Genomic DNA, 17,773 nt, shown 5'->3' with positions numbered 1-17,773 from the left:
TTATAGGATAATGTTATATTTAGAAAGTGGCACTGTGACACTGTGATTAAGGAACTCTCTCTAGGGAGACAACTGATCACAGCCTCTATTTTAAGTTAGATTCCTGTTTTAATTACTCCCTTGATTTACTGCACTTTTTTTAAAAATTAAGCTTTTAATTGCATTTTTTTGTTTAATTTGGAAGCTTCCTTTGAGAAGATTTTTTTTCTAAAATGATCCCTCTCCCCCCCAAAAATGTTACTAAGCAGCTAACCAAAGCAACACAGCCTCCATTTAGCCACAGATATGGTATCATAAGCTGGGAGATGCTGCCTGAGTATCCTGGCTAGATAGAGGCCATGATCTCAGTACTTTAGGACTAGGGTTCATTTTTTTCAGAAAACCCTATTTGGGCTTCAGCTGGCCAACATGTTGACATTCCCAAGAAAGGAAAAAAATACAAGGATGGGGAGGAAACGGCTTCCATAAGACTCCTCAAGGGCTTGTTCCTGCAAGCAGAGAAGGCTGTGAAACGCCCAGCCTGTTTGTGGGAGACGAGGCCCTGCATGCAGAGGTATATACTCACCCTGCCCACAGGCTTTTGAGTGCTCTTCGTTTCATGGGCTCTGCCCATTTTTAATCCCTGCTCTCCACAATTCCCTTGAAATCAGCCATTGATCAAACTCCATCCTCTTCACCTGCTTTCACAACCGTCCCTCCATCCCAAGGCAGCTCCACCCTATGGGAGAAAAGCATTTGACAAGACACAGGAATCCAAGAAGCCACACAGTCATAAATTACTTTAAAATGGAATTTAGCAATAACTGGTTCATACATCTCCATGCAGAAATGGCACGCCAGAGCTTTCCCCATACAATATAAATCTTCTCTTTGCATCAGGTGAGCTACCATGTGAAACCAATGTCCTATTTATATATAAAAATAAACGGCAATAAAAAGGGTCTGCATGCAACAGCATGCCTAGATAAACTCAACTCTTAGGAGCTCCGGTCTACACATGTATTCCTTGAACTCTAGTAAAGTAGAATAAAACCTATTTCAAATATATTATTTGATGAAAGCAGATGTCAACAGATACTGCCTATGTAATTGATATTTGATTTATTCAAGATTTATGCATGCTGTGCCTTAGATTTATTAATGATAATCCTCTGCTCTTGTGTTTAATATAGTGGAACCAAAACATAATTTGCTAGGATCAGTCAGAAATGCATCAAAGTGATTAACTCTACATGCAAACCATTATCCAGTGACATCCCTACTGTGCATAGTGCAAAGGAGGCAATAATACAATAATTGGCTTCACTTAAGCAAGTTGGGTATTTGTAATGTTTGCTGGTAAAATTGGTCCCTTTAATCTCTGTGACTCTGTAGCTTGTCAGCCTCCATCATCAAGCCTTCTTTCCCTGTTTCCGCAGAGTCACTGAATCTAACACTGATACCAGTACTAAAAACTGAAAACAGCTCAAAACATATTGGCTGGATTAATACAGTACATGCTTCACCTTGAATACAGTTCAGGAAAGTGGGTAGTTCTCTGTTCAAGCTCTCTGAACACATCCCACCTCCCTACCCCAATCAATTATCTTTGCTAAGCATGTGTGACCTGCTATGCAATCTCCTTTCTATTTACACAGAAAGTGACCATGAGCTAACAAATCCTGCACTGGCTTACTTGGTTGAGAAGCTATTATGAAAGGAAGAAATCATCCTATCTTTGGCAAGATCAAAGACTTTGGGTTTGCTCCTCCTTACCAGAAATCTTATCATGTAATAAAATAGCAGGGATCCATACATGGAGCAGGGGGCAGATAAATTCCCCAATGGAATGGACAAGGGAATGGGGTGTGACTAAAACACATAGAGAAACGTCTTCCTTGTGATGTCAAGGCTTTTGACTCAGAGTAATGAATCTGGAAGAGCAACTTTTGGTTCCAGATGCATCTTCCTTTGTCTACTACTAGACCTTTTCCTTGACACCTTTTCTTGCTTACCTATTTCTAGCACTAAGGTTAATCCTCTTCTTTAGCCTGATTAATCTCTCACTAGGGAAGACCACACACAAAAAATAAGCTCAATTGGCAATCAGGACTGGCTGTTGGAATTTGGGCATGATGCTAGTTTTCTAAGCACTAAAAGACCATGAATACATTTTTCACTGAAATAATTGATTGATTTATTATATTTATATGCCGCCCTTTTCCCCCGAAGGGGACTAAGCAGGTGTTTGTTTTTTTTCTTTTACAAAGAAAATTATTTATGGAAATATTAACATAGGGAGTGGTTGCTAAGAATAGGCAGAGGGAGGTAGCCACTTTAGAAGGCTGGTGCTGATGGTCAAAGGCAGAAGTGGTACTCTGCTGGTTCGGACCGGTTTGCCCGAACCAGTAGTGGAAATTGTGGGTGGCCCCGCCCTCCCACCCTGGCTCTATGGCATCCCATTTAGACACTTTTTTCACCAAAGTGCATGCGCAGAAGACTCAGTGTGTGTACGCTCACATTTGCAAACTGGTAGGGAAGGTAAGTGAATACCACCCCTGGTCAAAGGTCATTTATAGGTGAGAGAACCAGTAATATCCTCCTCTGTAGAGGAGGGAGAAAAGAAACCACCATTGTGGTCTTTATTTCAAACTGCAAAATGTTTTGAACTAGCCATTTAGGGGCTATTGAATTTAACAACTCAAAAAATCTTCCACTTAGTTTGCTTCACACACACACACACACACACACAGACAGACAGACAGACAGACAGACAGACAGACAGACATAAAATAGAGAGAGTATTTTAAGGAGACAAAAGACTGGGAAGTAAGGATTAAATGACTTGTATCTATCAAGATTTCCCATACTTTACAGGGAGTTCTCCAAAGATGGTGAGCTGAGCAGGAGGGCCTTTTTTTTTCTCCTGCTGACAAACAGCTTATTTATTTATTTATTTATTTATTTATTTATTTATTTATTTATTTATTTATTTATTTATTTATAAAATTTATATGCCACCCAATCTCCGGGCGGCTTAAAAAAAAGAGAGAAAAAAGAGAAACATAACAAAAAAAAAAAACGGTTTAAAATAGCAACACCTCATACATTCATTCTAATCAAGGCTGGACCTCAACAGTGAGGTCAACAGCCCCAGGCCTGCCGGAACAGCCAGGTTTTTATAGCTTTCCTGAAGGCCATGAGAGTGGGTATGGTCTGGATCTCTGGGGGTAGCTGATTCCAAAGAGTCGGACCAGCCACAGAGAAGGGTCTCCTCCGGGGGCCCGCCGACACTGTCTGGCTGATGGCATCTGAAGGAGGCCCAATCTGTGGGATCTTACTGGCCGCTGGGAGGTATGTGGCAGTAGGCGGTCTCGAAGGTACGCTGGCCCTAAGTCATGTAGGGCTTTAAAGGTAATAACCAATACTTTGAATTGCATCCGGAGACCAATTGGTAGCCAGTGCAGCTTGCGGAGGACAGGTGTAACGTGGGTGTACCTCGGTGCACCCAATATCGCTCGTGCGGCTGCATTCTGGACTAACTGCAGTCTCCGAACGCTTTTCAAGGGTAGCCCCATGTAGAGCGCATTGCAATAATCCAGGCTTGAGGTGACAAGGGCGTGAGTAACCGTTTGAAGTGCCTCCCGATCCAAATAGGGCCGCAATTGGTGCACCAGACGAACCTGGGCAAAGGCCCCCCTGGTCACAGCTGATAGATGATGTTCCAGTTTCAGTTGCGAATCCAGGAGGACACCCAAATTGCGGACCCTCTCTGAGGGGCATAAATTTTCACCCTCCAGGGTTAAGGATGGACTGTCTAAGCTGTCCTTTGGAGGCAGCATCCAAAGCCACTATTTTTCTCCCAAAGCTGGCTCTTTGGCAACACATGCCCCCAAATCAAACAGGAGCAACTAGGGATGACCCAAGACAATTGTCTGATGAAGATGGATCTATCCGAGAAGAGCTATCTTGATGGTTGCAATTTTTGGTAGAAGTGGCTGGGAGGGTTGTGGTCTCCATCTTTTCCTTTTAGCTGTTTGTTTGTTTCAAGCATGTTTTAACTGCACATTTTGGCATTTCCTTTTTTACTTTGATTTAGCAATAGCAATAGCAGTTAGACTTATATACCACTTCACAGGGCTTTCAGCCCTCTCTAAGCAGTTTACAAAGTCAGCATATCGCCCCCAACAACAATCCGGGTCCTCATTTTACCCACCTCGGAAGGATGGAAGGCTGAGTCAACCCTGAACCGGTGAGATTTGAACAGCTGCTGAACTGCAGTCAGCTGAAGTAGCCTGCAGTGCTGCATTTAACCACTGCACCACCTCGGCTCTATTTTTATTTGTAAATGTTAATTGACCAGTTGAATGCTGATTTAATTTAACCCCTTGCTGAATTTTAAACTGATTTTTTTTTACTACCAAAACACTTTCACTTTCTCCATATGGAAGTCAACGGTGATTTCCTGGGGAGTGAAAGTGATCTGATGTGATTTACATTAGTATTGGATTTTCACTACAGGGATTTTGCATTTTGTTAATTTTTTAAAAGCTTTGGTCTTTAAAAAAAATCTTTGATGGAAATTTTCCTCTTTTTTACCACTTATTTTTATTATGGGAAAAATTATCACAATGTTGTCTGAGGTTATTTTGTTATGGTGCTTCCCCTGTCCTTGAGGGGAATCATTTGCATCTGATTATAAAAGCTCAGTTACAAAAGAGTCTTGGATTATATTTAAAATGCAAGCAATGCATCAATTTAAGGATCAAAGCCCTTTGGGAAACCTTTTGAAAAAAATCTTTTCAACTTACAATTTCAAACGGAAAATTTAGATAAAACGTTTAATGAAATAACAATGGTTTTAAATCAACCCAAAGATTATATTCAGATACAGGTAACAGCAGCTAAACCAGACTTGCAATCAGATTATTTGAATCTAATTTGTTGCTGGCAGATTTGAAGGAGAAGTCTGGTCTGAAACCTGCAAGCTGGTTGGAGAAGGCTGAAAGGGGTAGGGATTCTAAAGACTTAGAGAGGACTGAACTGATGAGTGATGAACTGGACTTTTCTAACTAGATTGATGAAGATTGGGGAATGGACTAACTGGAAAACAAATATTAAGAGATGTGGTATTTCAACTTGTAAGATATCTTTTTGAACAACAGATGGTGTGATGATATCCATAACTGAGACATATGATTTGGAGAATGGGATCCAGTTGTTGGGAAAGATTCAGATTTTTTTTTTAATGAAAAGCCTTATTATTAAGAATTAAACAAAGATTTTTTTCCTGCATAGCTCAGATACAACAATTGTGGAAGCTTATGGTAGATTAGAAGTTGTTGCAGATTTTCTGTGAGTGAAATAAAATAATAGATTGTTAACAGGGATTTGAAGTTTAACTCTGTTGCTGATTTTACCTTAACTATGTGTGTGTGTGGATAGATAGATATAGATGATATAGATGATATAGATATAGATTAGATATAGATATAGATATAGATATAGATATAGATATAGATATAGATATAGATATAGATATAGATATAGATATAGATATAGATATAGATATAGATATAGATATAGATATAGATATAGATATAGATATAGATATAGATATTTAGATGATATATAGATATAGATATTTAGATGATATATAGATATAGATATTTAGATGATATATAGATATATCTATAGATATCATTTTTCATCTAGTATATGTTTTTTCTTTTTATGCACATTTATTTTCTGTTTTTTTCTTGTCTAGTTTTTTTGTATTTTTCCCTTTTTGGGAAGTTTGTTTTTTAAGGATCTGAATAAAAATAAACCATTTATTGAAGATTTCCCACATGTTACTTTTTACTTTACACTCTACTCTACTTTATTCTATTCTACTCTACTATATTATATGGGGATAAGACTTTACTCTCGCCCCTCCCGAATGTTGAATGAATGTTGAGTTTTTTATTGCTAATTATTTCTATTCACATTTTCTTTTTGCGTTTTGTCCCGCACTCCCCTCCCCTATTATTGTAAGCCGCCCTGAGTCCCCCCAGGGAAAAGGGCGGCCTATAAATGCTTAATAAAATGAAATGAAATGAAAAATTATACTAATACTATTCCGAATCTATACTAATACTATATTACACTATACTAGTATACTTTACTTTTTTTACTTTACTATTTCAATTTACTTTATTTTACTTTACTTTATTTTACTCTACCTTACCTTACCCTATCTTATCTACTTTACTTTATATCTTGCCTTGATTGTTTTTATAAATAACTTAAAAGTAGCATTCATGAAGCTTTTTTCCTGGAAAAACATTCCACAAAAACTATGATGATGATATAGATAGAGAGATAGAGAGATAGATAGAGAGATAGATAAGAGATAGAGAGATAGATAATAGACAGAGAGATAGATAGACAGAAAGACAGACAAGAGCGAGAGAGTGAGAGAGAGAGAAAGAGAGAGAGAGAGATGTTATTTTTTAATATTTTTGGTCTGGTCAATTCTGCATACTCTTTTTATTACTATCCTTATTCTGTCCTCTTCTCCCTTTAAACTGTATTTATCCAGCATATAAAATCTATTGTTAAAATTATGCATTTTGAATACTATATTTAGTATTCAAATATGTATTATTTCAAACTAGGTATTTCCAAGCTCATCGTAGTTTAAAAGCATCATTTTAAAATAATATTTGGACTTTTGTGATGAGAGGACAAGAGCATTATGATGTATAGTTTCCTATAAGGATCAGATCAGTTTGCATTAGATTTTGCAAAGATCGGATTCCATCCCTAATGGTGGAGATGGAACAGAACATGTCAACAGAGTTTGTTTATCTATCTTGCTTTTACACAGCCTAAATACCTTTCAGCACAATATTGACCAATATTGATATTATTTTTATTGATAAGGAAAATTTAGGGGAGGCACAGTAATCCTGGAAGTTATGCTTTGTGAATGAAAATGCCAGTTCAGATACTGAAAAAGCCGCTGAAGGGAGAGGGTGAGGAAGACTCTTTCCACATGTCTGTCTCCTTCCATTTAGCTGCAGCCTGTGTGGGCTACTCTGAACCTTCTGCTGTGACAAAATAGCAGTGGAAAATATCATGGAAGCCACAGAATTCATAGCTCAAGCTGGAGACAACCCATGACAAATAGAAATAGAAAGACATGCTTGAGGCCACGAAGAAAGAAGACCAGAAGACTCTTCCAGCCAAGTCCAGACAACAAACGAATATGATCTAAAAACTAAACATTTTGTTGACATCAAAGCACTAGTTACTGGAGACTGACGAGAAGTCTGTTTATGTCTCTCTTGCTGGTTCCTTTGGCTATAGCAAGCCAGCTCTTAATTGACAGCTCTGTTCCCTTGGGATCATTCAGTTTTGACTACATTATAGTTGGCCAGGCAACCAGACATGTACCTTCAAGCAGTTGTCTTTTTGCCTTTATGGCTCCCTAAAGCCCTTGGCATTGGTGCATTATGCTATTAGACCTTAATGTCATGGAAACTCCTTTTCTTTTAGGGACCTACAAAGCAGGAGATTTTTCCCTGAAGAATGTATTAAAACAACAGCAATAACTCCCCCTGTCAACAACACCGTTTAAAGCTCAAAGGCATCTCAAGTTTGAAAAAAACACATTGCTACCAAGCTCATCATTAACTATAATTAAGATTAACTGAAGCAAGATTACATAGGAACTCTGGATGTTTGTTCAAATGCAGCTGGAAGCAACCCAAAATGTCATAAGGAAAACCTGGCCCAGCTAGAAGTAAGCCTAGTTTATAGCATAAGACTGTGTAATGCAGGGAATGCCATCATTTTTCCAAGAACTATGCTCGATTTATTAATGCCATATGACAAATGACCACTAGCCTCTAGAGACTGGCACATGAGGAAGACATCTGTAGTAGGAATGTTACATCATTTCAACATGGAGCATGTCCACTAAAAAAAACCAGAACTATACAATTGCATGGTATTGGTCACAGAGACTAATAACATATTGCAGGTTGGATCCAGACTTAATTAAGCTTTCCATAGATCCACTGAAGCCAATAAAACTTAATTAAGTTAGGGTCTGCTTAAGTGCTGCTGATTCTATTAGATCTGTTATAAGTAAATCTTCGTTTTCAGCTGTCTATTTTTTTCTGTTCTGCTTCCTGCTATTTGGTAGAGATATGCCTGGCATCCACCACTGAGATTACTAAGACCCTAGCAAAGGCTGGTCTATTCAGCAGATGGAGCTCCTGTCCAAGTTGACATTACTGTTTATGATCATTCAAAACTTTATATCCTAGGGGTTTGGGGCAGAGCTATCTAAACTGGCACAAATTTAAAAACAATATTACACATATATAAAAATGAACTTTATAGCTTTATGGAAGTAAAGCTGCAAAGGATAACAGTCAAAATATGTAAAATCTGCACTAAAAAAACCCCTTGCAAAATCAAGCTTCACCCAAAATGACTATTTTAGAAAGTTTGTTCCAATTAAAGAGAAAGCACATTTTCAATTCCTTCCCTCCACCCCTGAGATGTATCACTGGGAGGATTTCATTAATTTAGGGAACTTTGAACTAATTTAGGAATATTGGATTTGGAAGGCATAACAGGAACCGAGCTGTTTCCTAAAATATGTAGGATCTTAGCCATTACTTTATTATTTTTCCTCCAAAAAATCTGTCATCTTCCTCAATTTGTCCTGAACTGAACTGTAGTCACTTAATAGGGATCATCCAGCATTATTGAAAAACAAAGCTAATGAATGCTGTCTGAGTTGCCGCCCTGAAAACATTCTGCTGCATTTTGCAGCAAAAACCAATATTAGAGCTGTTCATTTTTGAAATAAAAAAGTCATGGATAGTGGTAGCCCCAAATTCCACTTTTACAGATAAAATTAGAAGAAAAATACATGGAGGAAAGTTTCAATTCTCCAATTCTCCAGTTCCAATTTGTCTAAAGTGGTATAGGGTTTCCTATTTGAGCTGGAGGTTAGACTAGAAGACCTCCAATGCTGTTATTCTATTATTCTGCTAATTCTGGAGGAGATGCAGAATTTTTAAGCGTCCTTCTTTATCTCTGTATCATTAAGGTTTGGGTTGGGAATTGCTGTACTAATAGCTAGTAAATGCCCCAACATTGACTGAAAAGTGAAACAGTTGATCTTAGGGCATCTGGGTCATGGTATAGCAATAGCAATAGCAGTAGACTTATATACCGCTTCATAGGCCTTTCAGGCCTCTCTAAGCGGTTTACAGAGAGTCAGCATATTGCCCCCAACAATCTGGGTCCTCATTTTACCCACCTCGGAAGGATGGAAGGCTGAGTCAACCCTGAGCCGGTGAGATTTGAACCGCTGACCTGCTGATCTAGCAGTAGCCTGCAGTGCTGCATTTAACCACTGCGCCACCTTGGTATAAACATCATAGGCACTTACCCTTCATACTCTTTTGTGGGAAAATGGTATAAAGTATGGAAAATGAGTAAGAAGTACTAAACCAAAAATTAAAAGCAGGAGATAAAAGAAAATATAGGTTATAGTAATCATGCTTCTCCACATCTTTCTTTTTCTGCTCTACATCCTTGCCTCTAATATATTCATACACCAATTTGTACATCATCTTTCTATATGATAAGGTAACCTTTATTGTCATTTTTTACTGTGAACACACTGGTACACACACACATACATATAAAAATTAATTACTGTCCACTTTGATTATATAGTGGAAAGAGGAAACTTGAGCATTCACAAGGTTGGGACTATATGGAACAAAACTGTGACTGAATCTGGATGTTTTGCTTTGGATACCAGGAAGCCTTTCTTTGAGGTTCTCTGTAGCTCAATCCAGGCATCATTTTCTCCATCTTCTCCTCAATCCATTCACTTGCTTCCTAGCATTTGTTTGTTGTTTGATCCTCACTCATTCTTTCTGTGTAAGCAAACTATCCTAATGCACTTCTGTCACATTGGCCACTGACTTTGGCATTCAGTCTACATACATTCATCACTCATCTTGAATTGATTGCTTCTTGTTTCACCACATACATTTCATTAAGCAGCTCACTTCCATTGCATTCAACTTAGGTTTTTTTTGTGTCTCCTGATATTCCCAGCTCTTACTTTCATATAATAAAGTGGGCAAAAGTATACTCTTACACACAGCAATTTTCACAACCTATGGCAAATTTTTCATTCCTTCTAACTATCTACATATTATCCATTACCTTTCTACCAGCATTTGCACATCTTAAAAGTTATCTACCCACTTTTCTTTCTTTAGTAAATATTCTATCAAGATATAAACATTCGTGTATTTGCTCTATTTTTTTCAGCAATTATATATAACTTGCACTTATGCACTACATTTTCTCTGTGAAGCACATCATCTTTGTCTCCAATGCATTAATTTTCAGATACATGGTTTTCATTGTATCATCCGATCTAATATTCTCTAGAAATCAATCAGATTCTGGGATCATCTGCATACAGAAGTGCTTATATATCCTTGTCCTTAACAAACATACTTCTTGCTATTATAGGCAAACCTTTTCCATAAATGTATTAAAAAAAGTCAGAGAGACATCATATATACCTATTTTATTTTCTACTCAGCACTGAACTATTCCGCGCTAGAATTCTAAGAGGAAAAAGGATGGTACTATGCAATATATTAGAAGTTGGAGCATCTGCATATTTCTCCTTTATCAGGAAAAAGAGTAGTTACCTCCACACTGCATTAGCAGGATTCTGCCTTTTAATAATGCAAATGATGAAATATGTTGGGAATCACAAAGTAACAATATCTGCTCAGTACAGGTTTCCATTGGGGGTAAAATATAGTCTTCTCCAAAAGGGATGTGATGGCTCAGTGGCTAAGATGCTGAGCTTGTCGATCAGAAAGATCGGCAGTTCAGCAGTTTGAATCCCAAGAGCCATGTAATGGAGTGAGCTCCCGTTACTTGTCCCAGCTTCTGCCAACCTAGCAGTTCAAAAGCATGTAAAAATGCAAGTAGAAAAATAGGGACCACCTTTGGTGGGAAGGTAACAGCGTTCCATGCACCTTCAGCATTTAGTCATGCTAGCCACATGACCATGGAGACATCTTCAGACAGCGCTGGCTCTTCAGCTTTGAAATGGACATGAGCACCATCCCTTAGAGTCGGGAACAACTACCACATATAAATAGCACAAAAAATAACCAATTGGTTTATTTATTTACTTTATTTGTATCCCGTCTTTCTTTATTTTTACAAATTATCTACAGAAGCAAACATTTTCAACACAACTTCCTCCTCCTATTTTCCTCACAAAAGCAACCCTGTGAGGTGTGTTGGGCCAAGAGAGAGTGACTGGTCTAAAGTCACCCAGCTGTCTTTCATAGCTAAGCCAGAACTTGAATTCATGGTTTCCTGATTTCTATCTTGACGCTTTAACCACTAAACCAAACTAAACTCTTTTATTGAAAGTTTTACAAAAAATAAAACCTATAAAAATAACACAAACTAACAAAAAGATTAAAGGGAGAAAGAAAGAAAGAAAGAAAAAAAGAAAGAAAGAAAGAAAGAAAGAAAGAGTCAAAGAAAGAATAGATAAAGAGAGAATACAAAGGAGAAAGAAGAAACTTCCAATTTATTCTGCAGCAAATACAGGTACATTTACATTTACAAATTAACTTACTCTGTGATTACAAAGAAGGGAAAGTACAACTTTCTGCTGTTGTGCTTACATAATCTACCATTCAAAATATTGTCTTGATCTTTGGTAAAGTTGGAAGGATTAGGGGGAAGGGGCAGGGTTCAGAAAATGCAAGAACAATGTTTATTTCATGGCTTTATAGCATGGGGTTTTCATTCATAGCAATAGCACTATTTCATACCTGTATAGTCGATCATCTTGCATTATTCAATTCATATATTATTGAATTGCCATTCTTGTTGCCTTGCCAGAAATGGGCATGCTTCCTTAGCTTAAGCTAAAGCAGTGTGGCCTTATTTGAATAAAATTACATTCCTGCTCTGCCTGGCTTAATCGTCGGAAAACTCCATTAGGCAGGTAGCACTGTATGAATGAAAAAGTAATGAAACGGGACTTTTCAGCCAGACATTGTTCCCCTGCCTGCTTTTCATGACAGCAGACTTCCTCTTTGGCATTGATAAGACAACAGCAAATGCAGATAGCAACCCGAGAGCAAAATCATTCTCTCTAATAGGTTCCACCTGTGCCGACTCCGGCTCATTTACATGGGCTGCAGAAAAATTAGAAATCATGCAGCAATTAGTCTGTTCTAGATTATGCACTCTGTCAACTGATACCACTCCAGAGAGCAGTAGTGCTAAAATGGTTTCAGAAGATAAATCTACCAGCCTATACAAACATTTTTAATTACCTGGAAAACTGGATTGCCTGTTTAGAAACCTCCACTGTGAACCTAGGCTGCCCAAACAGCCCTGGCATCAGATGTCAGAAAATCCAAATGTTTATAGAATTGACTTTTACAATGTTTGATGACTTGTTGAAACTGAAATTATGTCTCCAATTCTGCTGCTTTTGTGCAGCTGAGTAGTTAAAAGAAATGCTTGTTCAGGGACATGGAGGTGCAATATGTTAGAAAGACACCCCTCCCCTTTCTCCCCTCTCCTGGCCTAAATATGTTTATTCCTTGTAGTCCTGGACTTGAAAACCTAATCAGGCCATTCTGATTATTTATTGTAAAATGATCCCTTCCATCCCCAAGCGCTGTGTTGTCCAATGGCAGACAATATCAATTAAAGTCTCTGTTCTCTTTGGGAAATAATCTCTCATCTAAACAGGGCAGCCCAACCAAAGGAGAGCAAACCATGAATGCCACTTTGGGACCCTCAGAGAGAAGAGGGAATCCTATTGTGCTGTAAACCAAAAATCAACCTTGAATATGGCTCCCAAGTTTTCTACAAGCCATCAGCTGGGAGGACAAGGAAAGTATCAAATAGAGAAAGAGCCTGAAGGAGGGGAAAAATGGAGGAAGAAATGGAGGCAGGAGAAATAATAAAGGGGGCATCAACAGTGGTGGTATTCAGCTGATTCGGGCCGGTTCAGGGCCCGCCTCACCCATCCAGCCTGGCTCTATGCCATCACATTTAGCCATGTTTTCTAAGCCACGTGCATGCATGCAAGCGCATGAGCAAAACATATGCATGGAAGGCGCACACACTCACAAAGCAAGTGTGCATGGGCACTCACAGTTTTGGTGTGCAGCAAACCAGTAGTAAAATTATGTGAAACTCACTTCTGGGTATCAATTATCCCCTTGGTTATGGTTCCACTCCATATAGGAACCGAGGTGGCGCAGTGGTTAGGGTGCAGTACTGCAGGCCACTGCAGGCCACTTCAGCTGACTGTTATCTGCAGTTCAGCGGTTCAAATCTCACCGGCTCAAGGTTGACTCAGCCTTCCATCCTTCCGAGGTGGGTGAAATGAGGACCCAGACTGTGGGGGCGATATGCTGACTCTGTAAACCGCTTAGAGAGGGCTGAAAGCCCTATGAAGCGGTATATAAGTCTAACTGCTATTGCTATATTTACTTTAGCCCTGCTCAGTATACAGCACTAAAGAGGAAATCTGGTTCTTAACAAGTAGAATGGCTCCCAACTGCTGTTTCTAACTGGCCTGTTTATTCAATTAGTCTTTTCTACCAGACCTTTTTTTTCCCCAGTTAAAAAATGACTTTCCCCCAGAGCGAGTGTCCCAATTACATACTGAGATTTTGGATTTGATGACAATATAGGTTTGACTACATGAGTGTTCACTCAGGGGTGTGTATGAAAGAGGAGAAATAATGATGGCCTGAGCCCAACAATGTTATTCCCAAACACCATGGCTTGCATTACATCTCAATGTATTGTCATCTATGTATAGCCTTTTTGGAATTGCTTTAATATTAATCCTATCAAAATAAGCTTATTGATCTCATACTTTATTTGCAGACTTGGTTGGACTTTCCCCTGCCTGACAGTTAGAGTTTATTAACAGGGGGCACTATGACTTTTCCCCTAGATTTTTGCTGCAGTATTTTCTTTTTATTGAAATCATAGGGTAATCCTGTTCTGTGAATATAGTAAGGAAGTGAATCAGCCAAAATCCAATTCAGATTTGAGATTCAAAGCTGGCAAGATTCAATTTGAACTTACTCATGATTTGATTTGAGAAATGATTTTAGCACAGGCTGAAATGGAGAAGCATCTGAGGCCTGCAGCAGCTTTATATTTATGGTGGATTGTTATGAAAACAGAAGGAATGATAAGCATGTTCACTTTTTTTACCAGCTGACTGCAATAATATTTTGAAATAGTTCCTTTTTGCCTCTTTAAAGGCAAAGATGGCTAGGATGAGAAAAAGAACAGAAGAAAATCTCTGAACTGCCCAAAATATAACCATTAGGGAAGTTACACTCCAATTTAGAACTAACTACTTTAAAAAAAAAACACTTCAAAGAGTAAGATTTTACAAAAGATCAAAATTTCCAATCACTCATTTTTTGGGGATAGCGGATTATTGTTCTAACAGTAATAGATACAATTTATTGATAGTGCTAACTTTTTCTGAGAAGGATGCATGTAATGCTTCCTTGACAAGGAATTTTTTTGAATAACCAAACAAGTATATGTGTTATCATTATTGCACAGGTAACAAAATGATATGAGGCAATATCAAAATTATATGCAGCAACTTAAAAGTAAGCATATTTATCGCAAAATGACTCATGTAGTGAATATTGCACACAGCACAAGATAAGACTGAAATTGACAAGTTAGTGAAAAAAAACAGGAATGAAAGGCAAAACTGAAAGTACTAAAGATATGCAAAACAAAGACATTAAGAACTCTTCTATAAATCAGACAAATAGCCTGAGAGTTAAGGATGGATTAGGACAAAGGGGGGATGATTTGGGGTAAGATAGTCACAGATATAGCTACTATTAAAAATAAACCAGGCTTTCAAAATTCAGCAGAATAAATCTAAGCCTCTCTTCCTCTTCTCTCTTCAAGGATATCTGGCTTAGAAAATCCTACTGAAAGAATGAGATACGCATACCCTCAAAGGTTTATCAAAAACTGCACATTTTTGATTGAATCACCTTTCATTTTAATTAGCGCTCAGAATTTTGCACAGCTTGGTGTAAAAGAACCACTGAGCAAATTTCACCCTTTTGTACCACAGCTCCAAAACTTGTCTTTGAGATCAATTAGTAAGGGTTGAAGCTGGTAAGGAAGGAGCGCTTGATTCTCACACCAGAGACAGATGCAAAGAGCTTCCTGGCACAAAAAGGAATGCCCAAAAATCAGTTAAATTGATACAGCCAGAGGAAGAGGCTCGGGATTTGAACCTTTGGGTTAACTGAGTGATAGAGCAGGATCCCTGTGTACTTCTTTGTATGTATGGATCCCTATTTCTTTGCAATAAAACTATGTATCTCTCAGATTTACAACTCTGGGTAATTGCAATCATTCTCTCCATGAAAGCTTTAATTCCCACTCAAAGAGTTTTACTTACAATTAAAGGCAAGGCTTAAATAGATAGATACTATTGCAGAAACACACAGGACACCTTAACTGGTTACTGAGTGACCGTTCAAGTATTTTTGGATTCCAATGGCTGCATAAACAGACAGACAGACAGACAGACAGACACACCGTCACATGACTGCATTTCAGACATTTGACAACTGGCTCACCTTTATGGCCCTTTGCAGTATTCCATGGTCACATGACCACAATTTACACTTTTTGTCAATTTTTGCCAGTTTCTGGCAATAATCACTACAGGAATACATGGATTCACTTAACAAATATGGCATTAGCTTAACAACTGTTGTGTTCACTTAATGACTGCCACATTACTTAACAGCCAACACAAAAAAGTCATAAAATTGGGTCCAATCACATGGGTGTTTTGACCGTCATGACTTACAACAGAAATTCCAGGCTCCATTACTGTTGTAAGTTGAGGACTACCTGCAGTGTTCAGAGAGCCTATCTGATGTAGCGGTTAAGGCACTAAGCTAAAACCCAGGAAACCATGGGTTCTAGTCCTGCCTAGGTAACCTTGGGCCATCACTTCTCTAAGTGCTAGGAAGAAGGCACAACCATCTCTGAAAAAACTTGTCAATAAAACATCATGGTCTAGGCAGTCACCAGAAGTCAAGATTAACTCAAAGGCACATACACAAACACACATAAAAGTGCCTTCATTATGACAGAGATCAGCTTCTAAGATGTTAAGAAAATAGCTTTGGGTACCCCAAAGTTTAAAATCTGGGTATATTTTTCTACCTTTACATCATAATAGACTCCTAGTAACTGTCTCTCAAACCAGGCTGCTGAAAGTTTCTTCACTATTTACAAAGTGTTTTTGTCTGTTCCTCTCTTCCTAGCTTGACAGCTTTGGTCTTCACACAAATTAACCTTCTTGTGTCTGCTTGGGAATGTGGAGCTAAGGGAAAGAGACTGAAGCTTGGAATGAAGTTTGCTAAGGAATATTGATTGGTTTATTTGACTTATTAACCACCACAATCCTCAACAATTTTGCTTAGTGTACAAAATATGAATCCAGCCTCTGAAGGCCTTCAGAAAAAGTCCTGTCTTCACCATAATGTTGTAAGAGTACCGTAATGGTCATCCTTGCCTTCTGGGTGGAAGATGTTCTATTCATATAATTACGGAGCAGTTTTATGCTGAGAATGCCAGACTGGCCCAGCAAACAACAGTATTGGCTGATCAAATTTCTCAGCTGCAGAGATCTGTAATTCCCCCACCCCCACAGCCAAGGAGGAAGTGCCCAGTGGCTATACCAGATAAATTTGATGGAAATCAGGCCATTTTTGCCCTGTTTCTGGGACAATGCCAGCTGTTCCTGAGTTTGAGAGCGGAGGACTTTCCCACTGACCAGACGAAGGTGGGATTTATTATTAGTTTGCTCTCAGGCACAGCTGCCTGTTGAGCTACCCCCTTGTTAACCCAGCCGAGCCCGTTGTTGGATGACTTCCAGGGTTTTTGTCAATACTTTAAACCTATGTTTGAGGATCCTATTAAGGGGGAAACAGCAACCAGCAACGTTGTAAGAGTAATGGTCATCCTTGCCTTCTAGGTGGAAGATGTTCTAGTGGAAAGAAGCTCCCTCCGAGAATGTGCTGTGAAAGAGCCTCTCTACATAGATTGAATTATAGGAATCCAATCACAAGATGACTAAGACATGAGTGACCATAATCAATGCCTCCTAATCTATATAAAGCTGCAACTGGACCTGAACAAAGTCTCAACTCACCGAGTTGTGGGTTTGTTCTCTTCTGGAATACAGTCCTTTCAAGACCGAGAGTTGGTATTAAAACTATGGAGGAGTTTTATTTAGTATGCACTTGTAACCAAGCACAGTACAGACTGAATAAAATAACAATTCATACAGTAATATATTGCAATCAATTATAACATCAAACAGGCTTTTGGATCATTGCTAAGTTAATTGACAATTACAGTATAATAAAGTGTGCCATTCAAAATTCAGAATCAAAAGACTTCTAAATTAACAGTCACCCCATCTTGCTTGCATTGAGCCTGTTTTTCCTCAGAAGCTCTGCCACCTCTCCCTTTGGCTTGGGATACAGATCCATATCTGGATATCGTCAGCATATTGATATACCTCACTCTGAACAATAAATGTTTTCTGCCAGTTATTAAACAGAATTGGTAATAGGACCAATGGGGTCCTATGTCCTGTGGGGCATCCACCGATGAAATG

Source organism: Thamnophis sirtalis, unplaced genomic scaffold (genome assembly GCF_051295495.1).
Source record: "Thamnophis sirtalis isolate CommonGarterSnake01/CBP01778 unplaced genomic scaffold, rThaSir2_p1.2 scaffold_5, whole genome shotgun sequence".
NCBI classification, from domain to species: domain Eukaryota; kingdom Metazoa; phylum Chordata; class Lepidosauria; order Squamata; family Natricidae; genus Thamnophis; species Thamnophis sirtalis.
This window is presented reverse-complemented; position numbering follows the sequence as displayed.